The sequence below is a fragment of the Neodiprion pinetum genome, chromosome 6, assembly GCF_021155775.2.
Source record: "Neodiprion pinetum isolate iyNeoPine1 chromosome 6, iyNeoPine1.2, whole genome shotgun sequence".
In the NCBI taxonomy this organism is placed as follows: domain Eukaryota; kingdom Metazoa; phylum Arthropoda; class Insecta; order Hymenoptera; family Diprionidae; genus Neodiprion; species Neodiprion pinetum.
In genome coordinates, this window is record NC_060237.1 from 18,230,602 (window position 1) to 18,250,632 (window position 20,031).

Genomic DNA, 20,031 nt, shown 5'->3' on the forward strand with positions numbered 1-20,031 from the left:
CATTCAACGAAATTTGATACACCCATTTTAATAAACATAATAAATTAATTAACACTGCACATTAATAACAAAAAGTTTTACACATGTAAACATAAACACTGCACGAATTTTGCCACATTGAGGTTAGGAAATAAGTAGTAACAGTGTGTCTGATCTAAGTATATATATTTTTGATCGCAGCGCCGCGCCGCCGTTTTAGGCCGGGATTTCGTGTACATTTCTGAAGCACGCTGTGTCCACTCCTTTACTCTAGTCTCCCTACATATAGTACTCGGTGACTGAGAATATGTGTAGACCGCGGTCTTCTATACTGATAACCCTGGGTTATTTTGCCGAACAGTTTGCCAGGTCTGGCCGGGTTTGGGGTTATTAGCAGTATCACGTATTACCAACCAAGCAACTGACCACGCCGGTAAAAGAAGTTCTTCATAACCAACAACTATCGCGTGGTAACATAGGCCGTTGTCATAGGGAAATTAGAGTTGAGAAAATCCCGTTCAAGAAATATCCGTAAGTGGTCAGAGAATTCATACTTCGCCTGACGTCGCATGTTACGGCAATGCTCTAATCATTTGATCGCGTTGCGCGTATCTTACGTGGTGTTTTCACCCGGCCGTTGAGACCATAGATATATAAAATAGAGCGTAAGCAAGAGCGTAAACGTCCCGTGAACGCATTCGAATCGGTTCTCTGAAGGACAGAAGATAATACTTCTCCCGCCCTCCTTGTCGCTCTACCCATCTAGTGGGGACCACGAGAAGAGAAGAACAGCTAGGCAGACGCGTGTAGCTAATCCCGCTCCATGGGAAAAGCGACATAGAAGGTAGGAATAATTATGATCTTCCGTCCTTCAGAGAACTGATTTAAATCTCTCGCAGCGCAGTGCGGCATCAGTCGTTTCCGAGAATTCCGAGCAATCAGAACGAAATCACGTGCTCTCAGTATTGGTTCGACATTCAGACGGCGTTGTTGTCACGTTGTTCGATCGGTGTATTTTCACCATACTCATCTGTGAATAATAAGCGAGAAGCAGCGTGTAGCCTGAAGAAAAACCGAGTTACTGAAATAAAAACATGCTACGAAAGCTGAAGGTGAATTTCGTGTCCTAAGTTTTCATTGTTTTATGCAACTTCAGATTTCAGTGATATCTATTTTTGTCTCTGTGCGTCGAGTGTCAATATTATTATTTTTGTGACTGATTTTCGGCAAATGCGCAGGTGCATTGTTGGCAAGTTTATTCAGTCGTTTCAAACAGACAGCAACAGCACAAACAGTGAGTGTAGAATCGAATGTTATTGCGGTGCGGATTTTTGGATTACAAGAGATTAGTGAAGATTTAAATTATGTAAAAAGTGCGTCGCTTCACCAACAAACCTGAGATGCAACAAGAACTACTACGTGTAAAAGTCTGGAGCAGCCCAGAGTAGAGGTAACAATACTTATTCTAATTGATCGATAATTCAAGGTGGTACATATGAAGCCGAACTTTTGTTCTTGCATAACATGCAATGGATATGAAATTAAACGGTAATAATTCACTTGCAAACTGAAAAGCCAGTTTTTGAATTAATTCAATTGGTCTGTTTTGTTTTTTACAGATTTAAGCAGAGACTTTCCAGTAACTTTTACATTTCTCGGCAACGTTGGTGAGTTTGCACGTATTAGGTTACGGGTATTTCCCTGGGATTCCTCTGTCACGTGGCGTGGCGGTAACAATTGTTACACTAATCTTCGATTTCCCTACTGTACAGATAGGCTCATTCACGATCGCAACGTGCTTGACTATCAGTCTAATAATTATTTTTTTTTTCAATTTAATTTACCATAACTTACTTGAAGTTATAAATGTTGCACGCTGCTAAAAGTGTGTAAATAATTGTTTTTATTTTTGTTTTTGCCTATTAATGTGGGAGGTCAAAAACATATGTCAATACGGGGATATAAGTAATATGAATAAGGGGACGGTGAAGAATTTGAACCTATTGTAAAATATAAAAGAAAAAAAATTAAATCAATGGACAGGCTTATAAAAAAAAAATTACGAGAACGATAATAAATACGACTTTGACTATCAATTGAATAAATTAAGTATAAATACAATATAAATGAAATATAAATAACATATAAATAAAACGTGAATGAAAAATAAATAAAATATAAATGAAATGTAGATGAAATATAACTAAAATATAAATAACATATAAAAACTCTCTAAATCCTTCCATTGTTCTAACGATTAAAATTACACATTCATTCCAAACATTCACAAATAAATTAAGATCAAATACGCCGGAATTCACACTGGGATATAAAATTGTCTATAGTGATGAGGTAAAAAGTTGGTCATCCATAAATATATTAAAAATCACTTATCCCTTCATTTAAATACTCGGCAGCAGCTCCGTCGTGTAATCGTCCATGTGATTTTGCAAATCCTTCTATAAAATTTTGGAATCCATGATTTTCTTAACTTTTCTTCGTGGCGATTCCGTAATGACGTTCAAATTCGTATGATAAATTTTTTCTTTTTCTTTATTCTTTGCCTTATTAGATTTTTCTAATGTTTACAAATTGAGTTCGGAATTGTACATTTTGTTACTTAGCGTAAAATTACTAATTAATTAATTACAAATCACTTAGTCTAAAATATTATTGTTAGAAATGCGTAATTCTCTTAGCCTACATAATTGTTCAACATAAAGATAAATTTTGTTAAGTTGTATTGGATTGTCCGTTTCACATATTTCCACGACATGATTATTGATTATTACATTTAGATTATTCACAAACTTGCCTCTTATGTCCCGGTGCAAAGGGCATTCTATTAGAAAATGCTTAAGAGTATCGTGTGCTCTGTCCTGACATGTTGGACAAGGCTCGAATGGGTTAAACTTATTTGCTTTTTTATTTACGTATAGACTATGTTGAATATTTATTGCGAGGATAGGAAACAGGTATAGAAAAATTAAAGTGACACCAATTTCAATCGAACAAAGATCAACGAATATTTTATTTCCTTTTTTTTTCGCTCGTACAACGTTCTAGAAACGACTGACTCTCGTGAACATAGCATCAACCGAAAATTCTCGTGACTCTCACGCATGCGCGCGCTTCGAGCTCTTATTGGCTCACTTCTTAGACGCCCCGAGAATGTCGACGAGCGATCTGCCACGCAGGGCGAACGCACATTAAACTTGTCCAACAGACTAAAACCATAATTATTTGCCGTTCTAAGTTGTGCCATGACTTTTTTAATCTTTAGCGGGGCCTTACTATGAAGGTATTCATTACTTAGCTTGTTATATAGATCTGGGGTTTCTAGATAGGCAATTCTGTTAACTTGAGCTTTTATTTTGTCTGTTAAGGTTTGTTTGTACTTTCTTAATAGAATTTTACCTACTCTCTCCCACTCATTACCGTCAACCGAGTCAAGAATGCACATATACATTTCATCTAATGATTTTATAAACTTGCCTACCTCGGTAAACCAATTATATTCAGAAGATTCGTACCCGCTTTTATATAGCTCTATCTATTTTTTGAGACATATCAATGGATATCTGTTTTCTTCCATCTTTAGCACTTTTACTAACCAGCCCCAAGTAAGCTTCCAAATATTGTACGCTAAATCAATTCTGTTTGTCTCATACTTTACCAGATTATTCGGAGTTGTACATTTTATGCATAATATCTTCTTATAGAATTCTGTGGTAAGGCTATCAATTTCGTTTGTATATCTGAGAGCCCAAACAGGGGCTGCATATAGTGCTATCGAGGAAATCATGCTATTAAATAGTGTGTTAATACTTTCAAAGTCATACATTCTAGCTTTATAGATAACTGTATTTATGGCGCCTATTGCGGTTCTTGCTTTACTTATTGCACTCGTCATTGCCAAGCGTCCCCGTCCTGACGCTGATATAGGTATCCCAAGATATGTAAAATTTGACACTATTTCTATATTTTTTGCATTGTAATAGAATTTAAGGTTGTTTGGTATCTTTCCTGCTTTTCTACAGTACAAAATGTAAGATTTATCTACATTTACAGTTAGCCCATTTTTTTCGCAGTATTTGTATAGAACTTTAAATTTTTTCGCGACATCAGCTTTATTATTTGCTATTATTGCTAGGTCGTCAGCATACAGAAGTAATAGTACATCAGTTAGAATGTTTAAACTTGTACCGTAGAGGCCTTCTTCCCGGAAGCATTCCTCCATATCCGCGATAAAAAGAATAAACAAATGTGGACTAAGGATTTCTTCTTGTAGTATCCCTTCCGCTATACCTATCCTATCCGTTAGACCTTCTGGAGTTTTTATTCTTATATGCGCCTTATCATAGAGGTCCTTCAGTATCCTATGTACGTGAAATCAGCATATCAATTGTCAGCAAATCAAAAATAAAACGGAGTTCTCTTCGCATGCAGCCGACTTCTATAGTTCCTGATACATTTTAGTAATAGTTCTGTCGATTTGAGTAAAAAAAAGTGAATCGAAAAAATGATCTGCCAACTTCCCGTAGCAGATCAATATACAGCAAATGAAAAATACAGCGGAGTTCTCTTCGCATGCAACCGAGTTCTATAGTTCCTGATACGTTTTAGTAATAGTTCTGGCGAAATTGCCCGAAAAAAGTGAATCGAAAAAATGATCTGCCAACTTCCATAGCGATTATAATGTATTGCGCTCCGTAAAACCGTGATATGCCAGCTCGAAGTATTTTTTTAACGCTTGCACTTGAACGTTCTGAAGTTCTGACGTGCGAGGAATATAACTGGAAGCCCGTATGAGTTTCGCGTGGTTGATGAGATTAGGATACGTTTATCCAAGGAGAGGTTGGTACCTAATTCGTGACTAAATACTAGGGATGGGCGATATCGAGCAAAAGATCGATTCTCAGTATCGATTCAAATTGATTTTAGAAAATTGGTTTCATCCAAAAAATCGGATACAAAAGGTTGATCGTTATTTTTACTTTTTAGTTTAACCGGAAACCGGTAGCTATATTGAAGATTAAAAATCGTGTCACAAAAATGTAGTACTTATTCAACAGTTTTGATATTTAACAATAGTTTGCTTTGGGTCATATTTGTTTATCACAGCAATAGTTCTCATATACATATTACACAAATCCAGCCGACTAGGTGGGAAGCTTTTTTTATTAGTTGTGATATTAGATTTATTCAGCGCTAGAAATTGGTCGATTCTTTTGTATTCTCAAACCTATATTATTCATAAAATACAGAACGCCAAAATAGACTTTCAATACTTTTTTTAATTGAAGAACCTAATCCGATCCTTGCAGACTTGGAATCGATTCTAGAAAAAATCGATTAGTACAGTATCAATACAAAAGATCTATTTTCTCGACTCCAAAGTTTCATTCTTGAGTGAATCGATCTAGAATCGCGCATCCCTACTAAATACATTGCCATCAATGACCCAGGTCTCACCACGTGGAGGTCGCTGCGATGAAGAGACCCACCCTATGCCGTTCCAACCTCTCAACCATGCCAGGAAAAATTAAAAGTGTTACATACATCGATAGATATTCAAAAGAAAATTATTAAATCAAAAAAATTGAGCTAGACATGCAGGAGTATATTAGAAATTGATAGATAAGGCGTATTGAAAAATCAGCAAAATATATGGTACAAAACATTGTCAAAAGTAATGGCGCGTCAATAAATAAAATATATAAATTCGATTGCGTGGAATACCATACTTTTCGCTTTCCGTTATGACGTTTCTTTGGTATAACAAGTAATTATTATAGAAATAAAACGAATCTTCAAAATAAATTGTTTCAATGAATATTATGGAATGAAAGATGCAAACATTCAGCAAACGAATATGAAAGATCATTATTCAGAAATTCATTAATTTCTGAGCTTGAAAACATAATGTGAAAACACGTTATATCCGTGCAAAATTTCGAATGGGCTGTAACTGAAAAATGAAAATTTAACAAGCAGGATATACATGCGAGGGTTGATTTGTAATACAAAAAATAAAAAGTGGCCTACACGCAAAGAAAACAATCCTTGAATCAAGAATTAAAATATTCTTGAATCAAGTGCTGAGTATTCTTCATTCAAGAATATGTGATATTTTTATTAAAAAAATAGCATACACTTGATCTAAGAAATAAAATATTCTTGAATCAAGAATAGTTTTCTGTGTGTGACATTATTGTGAAATCGTTATATATAAATGAAAAGAAAAATATACAAATATGTAAAAACGTCTGTATAGTTACTCGTTAGTACTGTCGGTTGTCATTTTCTTTTTCTTACGGATGGAAACATGAGTTGTTGAGTTTTTTGATTTGACCGCAGAATTTCTAGTTTCAATTATTTGAGGAGGGTCGCGAATCGGAAGTTGTCGAGCACGTCTGGAGTCTACTATTGCTGGCAAAAGGCAGAAATGAAAAAAGTCAGCTAATTTATTTCCATTTTCAATGTCCAAAAATTGTCGTCGCGAATAATTTTGTCAAAGATCAGTCCTTTCGGCGTCCAAACTACGAAATAGCACCACTTCCTTTTCGTAATGTGGAGAAGACCCGAACATAACTGATAAAGCTGAATCAGTGCTGGAGTCAAGTCTCAGGTTTGATGGAGCTGAATAATTGGCTCATTTCGAAACGTGAATCTAGCGTACCGGACGTTGCTGGCATTAAAACTTTACGCTGCAACAATGTCTTCGATAGCACGTCATGTTTTCAATTCATTAGTGTATTGTGCATTGACCTTGGCCAGTAGATGTCAAATATCACAATCAAACGGGTCAGCTAATAACGCTGCCATTCTGCGACAGTTGGATGATGAAAATTTTTGCTCGTACCTTTCAAATGTGTGTCAAAATACACTCGAAGTTTTAAGAAGCTTCATACTATCTCTCCCTGTCTAAAAAACGTGATCGACAATCACCTTTTTAGGTCTTTAAATCAGGACGCTGCGTTAAATACCGTCTCATATACGGGGCATCCATTTCATCTGGATCAAAATTAGCGCATCCGTGATGTATCACAGTTACTCTGAATTTCTTTCCATACGAATACTTTTAGAAAAACAATTCTGCTTCTCTACCCAACGTAGATACTTCACTTGCGACTAGCTAAAACAGCGTTTCGATTCTATGCCTACGAAAATGGTACGTGGTGGTAGGATCTGGTAGCAGGTGGTTAGAGGTGGTTGGAGGTGGTTGGTGGCGGTAGGAGGTGGTAGGAGGTGGCAGGAGGTGGCAGGAGGTGGTCGGATGGGGGAGGAAGTGTTTGGCGGTGGTTGGATAAGTGATTGTCGTTGATCGAGGAGAACGAGGACGACGACGACGATGTGAGGCTGGGTGGAGGAGGAGGAGGACGATGGGGGGCAGCCTTGCTCTTGCCTAATTATCGAAAAAACCGTCAAAAACCGCAGAGCGTATGCTGCGTAATATTTTATTTTTAAAAATTTTTTTTAACATTTATTAACGTTCGAAATATTATCTGCAATAAGAACATTTCGATTCGGTACGAGCTACAATTGCTTCCGATTGCTTCTCGATTTCTGATCACAATTTCCAGTTTTTTTCTCGTTTCGGATACAATTTCGAATTCACCGCTTGTCCACATAACCTACAAATCAGATGCAGCGTTGTTTTTCCCGTTTTAACGAAAACTATGAGGGAACAAATTACAAGATGTGCCGAGCAATTACCAGCGATTATCGGATTATTCACATCCCAATTCGTTAAAGAGATATATCAAAATGAATTCGACCATACTTCGCATTTAGAAAACCCTTGTTTCGTCTGTTTCTAATTTATTCGCAAACAATACAGAAGCAATCGATTAAAACAATAGAGTAACAAGGGGTAATTAAGGAGCAATTCAGAGCTTATTCTGTTTCGGTGGAATAAAGAACGTTTTGTCACCAACATTGGTTTAAATATGGCGCCATTTTACCCAAAAAGTTACCGACTCACGGTACCTGCAACGTTTTTTTAGATTTTCTGAAAAACCATGAGGGAGCAAATAATATAAAATGACGGAGCAATTAAGAGCAATTGAGGAGCAATTAAACGGTACAAGAATTTCCCGGAAATTCCACCATTTTCCAAAATTCGCGAAACACACGGCTGCTGCCCGATATGCATTTTCGTTTTTTTCGATTTTCTCGAAAACTGCGAGGAAGCAAATAATAAAAATAGAGAGCAATTGAGAGCAAGTTGGGAGCAATTGTTTGGTAAAAAAAATTTTCAAAAATTCAAAGATCGCAGGCCAACTTCACTTAGGTCCCTCTGACCCGCCGAAAACTGGTCTCAAAAATTTACCCAGGGGTATACGTCTTTATATTTTTCAGTCAACGCCTCAGACAACGCTTCGACGATCCAGTGTCGGTCGGTATCTTCACATATGCTTGTAGATGTCCCTACCGGACTTCCGTAACATGGCGCTGAAGCCACTATTCGCTATAGCTTGTATAGCTGTAATCCACGAAGTATAGCATTACTTTGGCTATAAACCCTATAGCATGCTATTGTTGACTGAAGAATATAAAGACAGTTGCCCTAATGGGCTTTGGTGTAACAACCAAAAATCGTCGTGCGCTTGCGCCCCCCGAGATGTTGCAACTGTAGAGTTGAGAACTTATTGCAGAACATCACAGAGTTAACGATTTCGCCATGATGCTGGCTGCATTCACCTTCCGAGTAACACTGTCTTCGCAATGATAAGCCCAAACCAGTACATAGCCTGTCTGTACTTATAGACTTGCAGCGTTACCGACTTGTCGGCGATTCAAGAAATTATTGATGAGAATAAATTTCTTCCAAAATTCGTAGTAAAAAAAGATTTAATTAAAGTATAGGTACCCGAGAGAAGAATGTATACATAGATCATAAGTAATAATAGATCAGATGTAATAATGATGCAAAGACCAAAATGTATATAAGTATATGCGGTCCGTGTACGATATGAATATACGTATATGATCCATTTACGATTAATACGTGATGCATACTATAAATTTTATAATTTTCCTGGAGACAAACTAGATTATCTATAATAATACGGCTTTAATATGAAGATAGATGAATTATTCATTTCGAAATGGATTCTATACGACACGCATTTGATGTATTCCATAACATTATTATTCGTAATTATTCCAACAACTTTTCATTTGCTCTCTTGATCTTAAATTTTCGTAGGCATAGAATCGAAACGCTGTTTTAGGTAGTCGCAAGTGAAGTATCTACGTTGGGCGGAGAAGCTGAATAGTTTTTCGAGAAGTGTTCGGATGGAAAAAAATTCAGAGTGACTGTAATACATCACGGATGCGCCAATTTTTATTAAGATGAAATGGATTCTCCGTACATGAGACCATATTTAACGCAGCGTAGTGATTTAAAGACCTAAAAAGGTGATAGGGAGAGAAAGAACGAAGCTTCTTAACACTTCGAGTGTATTTTAACACACATTTGAAGGGTACGAGCAAAATTTTTCATCATCCAACTGTCGCAGAACGGCAGCGTTATCAGCTGACCCGTTAACCGAAGGATATATCTTCAGTCAACGGCTGACCATCGAAGGGCCTGGCCGCTTGTGTCTGGAATCGGCAGGAGAGATAAAGTGCGTATTTCTTGTATGAAATGTGAATACTAAATTCATTATACATCATATCATATCATCATACATCATACATCATACATCATACATCATACATCATCATACCTAGTATTACAGTTCGAAACCAAAGTTTGAATTTTCGGATGTTCGGAAAGTGACGTCACCAATCTAAAATCGGCTAGCCGAGTTCCTCAGTCTGGTAACAACCGCGCAGTAGAGCGGACGGTTGAGAGTCGCGCTCCGCAAATTTCGAGTACCGGGTTCTCAACCTCCCAGATCCCGCGCTTCGGGTCCGCTACGCGGTGAAACTCGACTTTCAGGATAAGCGCTCCGTGGTTCCTGGTTCATGTTTACCATAAATTATTCCAATTCGTTTTTCGCACAAGCCCAAATTCAGTAGCTGTCAGTGCGCTAATAAAATTTCTATAACTTTATAATCTACTCATAATCTTTTTGGTAAAATATGTCAATAAAAAAATTATATTAAACCTCACACATTATTTCTGATTTATTCTCATGCTGAAAATATTTATTAGCATTCGAGGTATAATTCGAGGTGGTTGGCGGTGGTCGTTGGAGGTGGTTAGGGGTGGTTGCGGGTAATCAAGGTGATTCAAGAGGAGGGGGACGAGGATTTGTGCTCGGTGAGTAAAACACTTTTATAATATTCGATGGCAATTGTAATTATATTTCATCTAATCTTTTTCAAACTTGTCATCTTTACAATAAATTATTTCAATCCATTCTTCGCGCAAGCACAAATTCAGTAGCTATAAATGCGCTAGTGAAATTCATTCTACTATTAATTAATTAATTAATTATATTAATTCTTAGACAATATTTTTGATGTGTTCTTATACTGAGAATATTCATTACTATTCCAGGTATAACCCGAAGTGGTTGGCGGTGGTTGTTGGAGGTGGTTGGTGGTGGTCGAGCTGGACGAGGTGGAGGACGAAGATTCGTGCTCGGTGAGCTTGACATTTGTATAATATTTGATGAAGTAGGATCAGCATCAGGAGTAGGAATAGGAGTAGGATCAGTAGTAGGAGTTAAAGTTGGAGTAGGAGTAGGAGTAGGAGTAGGAGTTCAAGTAGGAGTAGTAGTAGGAGTTGGAGTAGGAGTAGAAGTAGGCGGGGCGGGGTGGGTCGTGGGAGAGGAGTGGCCGAGAGAGGAAGGGGGTGCGTGATGCCCGGATCGTTTGACAGCTTAGTACGCGTTCATACGATGTGAGTTCTCAAGATTACCCTTTTCCTCACTCAACTGTCTGAAAGGCAAGAGTCGTCAAACTTAAAAAATTTTTTTCTTTCAGTGACCTTCAAGGAAATCCTCTGTCGTGCAATTGCCACTTATCGTGGTTTGCCGAATGGCTCAGAGGACGAGATCTTCAGGGCATAACCGGCCGGTGTCACGATCCTCCAAGATTGAAAGACGCGATCATCAAGGACATACCTCAACACGAGTTCAAGTGCAACAGTAAGTCGGCGTATCTTTAGTCTCTTGGTTTCGCTACTGATAAATACTGAATTAACGGACCAATTGCAATGGCTGTTTCTTGTTCCACAAGTGACATCATCGGGTGCCTTGGCGGTGAATATTGCCCCCCTCAATGCCACTGCGCTGGATCAGTTGTCAGATGTTCGAGATCACATTTGACCGAAATACCACGTGGAATTCCACCGGAAACTACCGAACTTTACTTGGATGTGAACGACATTAAGACCATTCAAATTGAAAGGCTGAACTATCTCAGAGCGCTGACAAGGCTGTGAGTATACTTGTGAAGTTGACAATATAATGACTTAATCTCGCGATTCATTCAGCCATAGCAAGCTGGAACCGCCACATTCGAAAATCGAAAAATTTCCTATGGAATAATTAAGGGCTAATGAGAGGCTAATTAAATGCTCTATTTTCGAATTAAATGCTCCGCGTTTTTTGAAAGAAACCTGTGGCGGTGCCAGCTTGACATAAACCTGGAACCGTCACACCGAAAAAAAACGGAAAACAAGTGAAATTTCGGAAAAGTGTTAGGGTCATAATTAAAGGCTAATTAAAGGCTCTCGGAATTGCTCATCTTTAAATTAATTGCTCGGCGTTTTTTTAAAAAAAACCTGTGGCGGTGCCAGCTCGAGATAAACCAGACTTAAAAAAAAACGGGAACGAGGTCAAATTTCGAAAAAGTGTAAGGGCCATAATTAAAGGCTAATTAAAGGCTCCCGGATAACCACCCGCTCGAATTAACTACTCCACCCCCGGGGGTGGAAACCACCAAAAAACTTGAAAAATCGGTGTAACTCTCGGACGCAACAACTTACAGAGTTCGTACGCACGTCAAAATTACTTCAGAATTGAAGGCTCTTGGAATTCCTCATCTTTAAATTAATTGCTCGGCGTTTTTTAGAAAAAACCTGTGGCGGTGCCAGCTCGAGATAAACCAGACTTAAAAAAAAAACGGGAACGAGGTCAAATTTCGAAAAAGTGTGAGGGCCATAATTAAAGGCTAATTAAAGGCTCCCGGAAAACCACCCGCTCGAATTAAGTGCTCCACCCCCGAGGGGTGGAAACCACCAAAAAAATAGAAAAATCCGTGTCACGCTTGGACGGAACAAGTTACAGGGTTTCTAGAGGCGTCAAAATCACTCTTCAGTCAACGACTCTCGATACACTGCCCCTACAAATCAAATGCTTCACAGTCCACCCACACGAGTGTGATTGAGACACGAACTTTACGAATCAACGTAGCAGGTGGGTGAAACAGGAACCAGGATTTTCAATGCGAAAAAATGCTCGTGTCGCGTGAATTCGTTACAATTTTTGTGTCTTGTACTTTGATTTCAACCTCGTCACCAATGAACGTCATCCCAGCGCAAATGAAGCGTTGTTTTTGCAGTTATTGATTTCACTTGTGTGGATTGCAGGTGAGTGATGGAGATTATTTTCTATGTACCTTTCTTCACACTATAAACATTACTCGTCACCGCCACCGACGTCACCATCACAGGAACTTAGCCCTTTCTTCTCTTTTCAGACGCTATCTAGAAAGATAGACACAATGGTCTAAATTGTGCTACAGGCTTGAGAAAGTGAGTGCGTTATATGTATAAAGAAAACTCCTACTCCAAATTTCAAATCTTCAGAAGCTGCCAATTTTTTTTATGGCCTGGGAGTCAACGATAGCCGGGTCATTTTGGCAACATCAATTTATTTAATGAATCATCCGTGTAACGTATAATAGTAATATGAACATTCTTCAACGCACCACCGTGACGAGGGCTTACGGGAGAGCTTTATTGACGATTAAAAATCAACAAAAAAAATTCATAGACGCATAAGCGAAAGTGTTCTTACACATTGATTGGAATATAAGAATTTCACAAAATATCGTTTTCCGCCTGAATTTCACGACTGAACTCGTCTTTCACCCGTATAAGCAGGCGTAAAAAAATCTAAAAAAATTTGTATTATCAAGGATGAAATTAATTGCGATGCTTTTTTTTATAATAACAAACGCGAAAAGAATAGTGTTTCACCTATAAGATACAACGACGGTCGTCCAGGACTGTGAAACTGCGTTGGGCATGCGGCACATGAGCGACGACGTTAGAACGCTGCATCTCTACCTGCCTTAAAGACGATCGTTGGTGTTCTGAATGATTGGAAGACCATCGTGAAGCTGTTTTTTCCATGTTATACGTTTACTCAGTGAATAAATTCAAACTCTGGCGGATAGTTGTAATAGATCTTTTACCGTAAGAATCGAGACTCAAATATACTGGTAAAATTCGCAAAATTCCACCACTTATGCGGGTGGACGACAAGCGTGTCGTGGAATCCAGGCGGAAGATGATATTTTTCTAAGTTTCTTATGTTCCATTCTCTACAAAAATATGTCTATGAATTTTCTGTACGGCGCATCGTTAGCTAGTGATGAAAATCAGAATGAGCCACAAACAATTTTCTCCCATGTAATCCTTATGAAAAATGGAAAAGTGCAATGCGCAACCTCTTAATGTTAAGATTGAGAGCTAAAATTTTGAAAGACGTATTTTCGTGCTGAAATGGAAGTTCTCAACTTGTTTGGAAGTAAAAAAATTACTTTTTTCATACTATCTAGCTGTACATTCAAAATAGTTGTAAAATTGATTATTCGATATTATTATGAATGTGACTTATAGTTAAGACCTCAAGAAACAAGAAGATATTTTTTTAGTATTTTGGGTATTATAAAGTTTTAAGTGGTTTAATGTGCCGCGAATGCAAACGGCTCATGTTTACCTTTGGTGAGGTACGAAAAAACGGAGTATGGTTTCAGGATGAGGGCTTACATAGCTTTACAGCACATGATGTGAATGCAAATATGTCGATATATTGTCGATTGATGTTCCCAACACAGAAGAAAAGTTAAAAATGGCAGTTTTGATTATTTCAAAAACTCTTGCAATTGAAATATTTCCCGAGATGTGCGATGCCATGATGGCTAACATCACGGTCGCCTACACACAATCCACATTCTACTGAAATCATACATGCTGTGAGTACCAATAGCTATTTTGTTGAGTAAAAATGATTTTTGCCTACCGATGAGATTTAATATTAACAATGTGTACTTATAACCAATTACCGGCGAATAAAATTGATGAGTTTTTGATACATAATGGAATTTAACACAGGTCAATTAAATGAATTTACTCGAAGCGCTTGCGCATTGACAAGCTTTTTTTGCTAATTGTCGAAATACCCTCTGTTCGCCTGCATTTTTGTGATCATGATTAATTCATATTTTATTATTGATATTTTTATTATTAATTATTACTGATTTACGATTCTGATTTATGGATGGATTCAATTCAATGGATCAGGGGCGATAACGTCGGAAATGAACCAAGTCAACGTAGAGTGAAATATGTTTTGGATGACGGTGAATGGCTTATACGGGTAGAACACATTATCGCAGCACAGTTGTGAGCGAAGAACAATTTTCAACAATGTTGACACCTGATCCAATAGCACTCCACATTTATACACCAGCACGAAGTTACGGGCAAAACCAGAAATTACTCTATTTAAAATAGTCTCGGGAATCATCGATTGAAACGGGGTATCATGATTCCTGATAGCGACGAAGTAGTGAACTTTACTGCAAAACGGTCCCGTGAAACTTGAATTCTTTTGTACTACTAACAGTACAGAATGATCGGTTTGATCGTTGACAGAACATGAGATCAACTGAACACTTGAGAATTTTGTGTACCCTGAAATTCACTCAAATTTCTCTGCTGATTTTTGTAGGGCTTGTGTTGTTGAAAATTCTTCTGTTATCAGAGACAATTCAATAATGCATTGTTTTGAAGTGACCGAAATCTGGAAATTAGAACGGATTACGTCAACTTGTATGGATTTTCTGAAACACAAACTTTTGGACTGTGCAGCGGAGAGCCTATGATTGAGAGATTAATGTAACGCCTCCAAAGACCATCTAACTTAATCCGTCCAAGAGTAACACCGATTTTTCTAGTTTTTGGGTGGTTTCCACCCCTCGGGGGTGGAGCACTTAATTCGAGCGGGTGGTTTTCCGGGAGCCTTTAATTCTGGAGTAATTTTGACGTGCGTACGAACTCTGTAAGTTGTTGCGTCCAAGAGTTACACGGATTTTTCGAGTTTTTTGTTGGTTTCCACCCCCGGGGGTGGAGCAGTTAATTCGAGCGGGTGGTTTTCCGGGAGCCTTTAATTAGCCTTTAATTATGACCCTCACACTTTTTCGAAATTTGACCTCGTTCCCGTTTTTTTTTTTAGTCTGGTTTATCTCGAGCTGGCACCGCCACAGGTTTTTTCTAAAAAACGCCGAGCAATTAATTTAAAGATGAGGAATTCCAAGAGCCTTTAATTAGCCTTTAATTATGACCCTAACACTTTTCCGAAATTTCACTTGTTTTCCGTTTTTTTTCGGTGTGGCGGTTCCAGGTTTATGTCAAGCTGGCACCGCCACAGGTTTCTTTTAAAAAACGCGGAGCATTTAATTCGAAAATAGAGCATTTAATTAGCCTCTCATTAGCCCTTAATTATTCTATAGGAAATTTTTCGATTTTCGAATGTGGCGGTTCCAGCTTGATATGGCTGATTCATTCGACTTTTTGCTTCTCTTTCCCACAGAGACCTGAGCAACAATCAAATAGGCATGTTATCCAACGGCACGTTCAGGAATCTGACGAAACTTTCAACGCTGTGAGTTTAATCAAATGCTTCTTTGTATGTACCAATTGTAAATTACAGTTTGGCACCATTTTCTCAGCTCTTGTCATTCGTTGTGATGTTACAGAATCATAAGTTACAACAAACTGCAGCGTTTGCAGCGCAACGCTCTTGCAGGACTTAAGTCCCTCCGAATAATGTAAGTTTTTCTGGTTCTCCTCTTCTTTTTCTCAGATATGCAATGTGCATTATTGACAATATAATTATTACTGTTGTCAAAGATACATGTCATAGAAAATGTTGAAAATAAGTTGATGCCTTTCAGCTTTCTCCACGGTAACGATGTCTCGCTTATTTCCGAGGAAGCCTCCGAGGATTTAAAGTCCATCACCCACCTGTGAGCATCCTTGTCTTATCACACGCTTTTTAAACAATATTCAGATCCCAATCCATTTTGATACTTTTTTAAGGCACTTGGGTCAAATCCACTCTACTGCGACTGCGGCATGAGATGGTTAGCTGATTGGGTGAAAAAGGATTACGTCGAGCCAGGTATCGCTCAATGTATGGATCCACCCAGTATGAAAGATAAATTGCTTCTGTCAACACCAGCATCCGCATTCCAATGTAAAAGTAAGTATTATATAAAGATATCACTAATGATTTAGGGGATAGAGTTGAAATTGGGGCTAAAAAAACGTGCCTGTACTTGAATTTAACGATCGCAACTCGGGAGGGGGGATTGAATGTTCCAATACGATTGTACCCATCAGAGATTCTGAGAAAATATTTAGCGATAGCTGAAGTATCTTGCCAAATATCGAAGTAGTCCACATTCCATTCCATTTTCTAAATCTGTAATATTGTTTATTTTGGCCCGCCTTTTAGAATGGCACTCAAATTGCTCATTAATTTTAGACTTATCTTCTGTGCAGCAAAACAGCAGCCAGCCGAGGTTCTGGCCAAGTGCGACATGTGCTACACGGCCCCTTGTCAGAACGGAGGTTTCTGCGAAACGCTACCCGATAGAGAATTTCGTTGTAAGTGCGCACCAGGATATCACAGGGACAGGTGTCAGTATAAAATTGACGCGTGCTATGGAAATCCTTGCCGGAACTCCGGAACTTGCAAAGTACTGAAGGAAGGAAGATTCAGGTAACTATGTCCATGGTGATTCTATTCTTAAGTAGTTTGTGCCAGGGTAAACGTAAGGATTGTACGTAGGACAACTTTCTGTTACATGTATACTGCCGCTGTCTTCCTCTCACAGTGTTAGTTTATCATTTTTCTCTACTTGTACGATTTACCGTGTGAAACGCCTATCAGTATCTTTACACGTAGCATCCCCAATTTTTTGTGCGAACCTTTTCTTGTTTTCACAAATCGGTGGAGGACGTACGATTGTTACTCTATAGGTAAATTTATCGAATGGAACCCGAAGACATAGAACTTGTAATACGTAGAACTTGGTCCGTAGCTGGTAGGTAGCTGGTAGATATTTTTGGGTAGCCCATTAGGTTTGAGTTTGAAATTAGAGGACGAGGTTTTGGTTGGTAGCGGATCACCCGCGATCCAATTTTGGGCTCAATGTCTTGATTGACGTTCAGTCAATGTGTGACAGTTGCGACTGCACCTCCGGTTACGGGGGCCTCAGATGTGAGAACAACATCGACGACTGCGTGGGAAACAAATGTTCGAACAACTCGACCTGCGTGGACCTGGTTCAGGCCTACAGATGCCAATGCACCGCGGGCTTCATAGGAGAATACTGTCAAGAGAAAATACCATTCTGCACAAAAGGACACGACCCCTGTGAGAACGGAGGTCGATGCGTCGACCACCAAAGCCACTACAGCTGCGAGTGCTCACTCGGATTCTCGGGCTTTAACTGCTCAAACAATCTGGATGATTGCACTAATCATCTGTGCCAGGTACGATGCACTCAGAAATTCACCTGCGTTATACGTTCAATGATTCATGTACACTCGGACAGTAGCGCCGTCGCTATACGTATCGTCACGGTGAAACCTTCTTCCAGAACGGTGCAACCTGCATCGACGGCAAAAACAATTACGAATGTAAGTGCGCGGGGGAGTTTGAAGGGAGGTATTGCGAAGTGGCACCGGCAATCGTCAGGCTCTATCCTCAAACGAGTCCTTGTGCTCATCCCGATTGCCTTCACGGTGTCTGTTTTCAACCCTCCCCTGCCTCCACCGCGGACTACCTCTGCCAGTGCCATCCCAGTTATGCTGGTAAGGATACCCATTGATACCCGAACAACTCACCGTGTTTTAGTTTTTCATTTGCTGTGATGCAAAATTAATCCTTCTCCCCCCCTTAACCAGGAAAACGATGCGAGTACCTGACAAGTCTGAGCCTTGTGGATAACAGCTCGCTGGTCGAGCTTGAGCCACTTCGCACAAGGCCTGAAGCCAACGTGACCATAGTGTTCACCACGACCAACGAGAATGGAGTTCTGCTTTACGACGGACAGAATGGGGAACACATTGCTGTTGAATTGTACAACGGCCGTGTCAGAGTGTCATACGATGTCGGTAACTACCCGACCTCAACAATGTACAGCTACGAAATGGTGTCTGATGGAAAACCGCACAAGGCCGAGTTGTTGGCTATTAAAAAGAACTTTACTATGAGCGTCGACAGCGGAACTGCCAGGAGCATCATCAACGAGGGACCAAGGGACTATCTGAAGCTGACCACGTCCATGTTCATTGGTGGTGTTCCTCCAGAGACTGCCGGCGTCGCATTCACCGAGTTCCATTTGAGAAACACGACTAGTTTCCAAGGTAATCTCTTATTCAGGTTTTCAATTCCCACAACGAATTGTCACGTTTAATCATTCTCCACGTCTTCTTAAGGCTGTATACCGGAAATGTGGATCAACCACAAACTCGGTGACTTTAGCAACGCAGTAAAGATAAGATTTCATCAATATTTATATTGTATACAATAGCTCGTACGGTTATTACGTAGTTGTGCTAAATGAAAAAAATTAATTTATAGACCAGTGGCAGAGCTGGCTATATAATATCGAGGTGTTTGTAAACAAGTATATTTTATCTATTTGAAACTATAGTATCGGAGTAAGAAAATAATAATTATGATAATCAGTGGTATATATGTAATTAATTTACGTACAAAAGTTCTTACACACGGACACATCCTCTTCAAAGAACAGTATACCTATAAAATAATAAATATGTTATGTAAATTAAAAGTCCGTAAGACCGCGTGACGCCAAATTTTATACATTGTATTACACGCAAGTATATAATTAAAGTATTTATTTCAAATTTAAACACTGCAAACATTTTTTTCTGTAAACACTCGAAATCGTAACAAATAGTCTAAAGACTGAAACGCTATGATTCTCGAAAAAAATTAATGTCTGTTCGTACATCTTTACATCGTCAATCAAAATTGGATCTTCGGAACAAATTAATGACAAAGTGAAAAATATATATGTGTATACATATATAAATATGAATATAAGAGACTCGATCTTCTGCTAGCGAAATACTTTATCAATTATACCGGTGAATATTAAGCCACCTAGCAAAGAAAAATTTTATAGGCGAATGATCATTACTAATGTGCAGTTTTATAGAACTGGAAATTATTTTTGAAAAGGCAGAAGTTTGTCGTTCTTCACTTTGGTTTTTCCTCAATACTTAGTACATGTATTAGTAGTTGATGAAGCATTTTGATAGCGATAAGATATCCCTTGTGATTATACTATGCTGTAACTTGTAAGGTATGAATAATTTTCATGGCTTGCCATTCCATTGCATATATTTATACATGATATTTTAGAATTCCAATTACTGTAATAAAAGAACTGATAATTAATTTACAAACTCTTTTCTTCACACTTGCATAGAACTGGAAACATAACGATTAAGATAAATGTTGAATATTTAATTACGAAAGCCACTGTCAATATTTTTCGAGATCGACTTAAAACGGAAATGGCTTTTTCTCGATCAACCTTGCTCGGTTTTCTCGACAATTAATGCTTGCATGTGTCAGCTTAATCGTTACGCTGACCGAGCCCAATCCTACACTTTCACTGAGTACGCATCAGAATGCAACTTAAAAATCATTTTAATGGCAAGTCATTCAGCGGTATAACAATACAGACAGAAAAATCCCGACTTCCTATTGTAACGAAACATGCCTATATTACACATTTATATTTGTAATTACT

At 38.5% G+C, this 20,031-nt stretch overlaps 1 protein-coding gene, 2 long non-coding RNA genes and 1 pseudogene across 2 annotated transcripts; all 4 read left to right on the forward strand.

Moving 5' to 3' along the window:
- LOC124222162 (fasciculation and elongation protein zeta-2-like) overlaps positions 1–20,031 on the forward strand; it is a 128,087-nt gene that overhangs the window by 102,906 nt on the left and 5,150 nt on the right.
- On the forward strand, positions 782–9,609 carry LOC124222163 (uncharacterized). Its single transcript, XR_011177527.1, has 3 exons — positions 782–1,429; positions 1,599–1,646; positions 9,555–9,609. It is a non-coding gene; the product is annotated as an uncharacterized lncRNA (long non-coding RNA).
- LOC124222315 (protein slit-like) lies at positions 10,128–20,015 on the forward strand (annotated as a pseudogene).
- Positions 12,456–14,303, forward strand: LOC124222166 (uncharacterized). Its single transcript, XR_006883959.2, has 3 exons — positions 12,456–12,532; positions 12,643–12,697; positions 13,927–14,303. It is a non-coding gene; the product is annotated as an uncharacterized lncRNA (long non-coding RNA).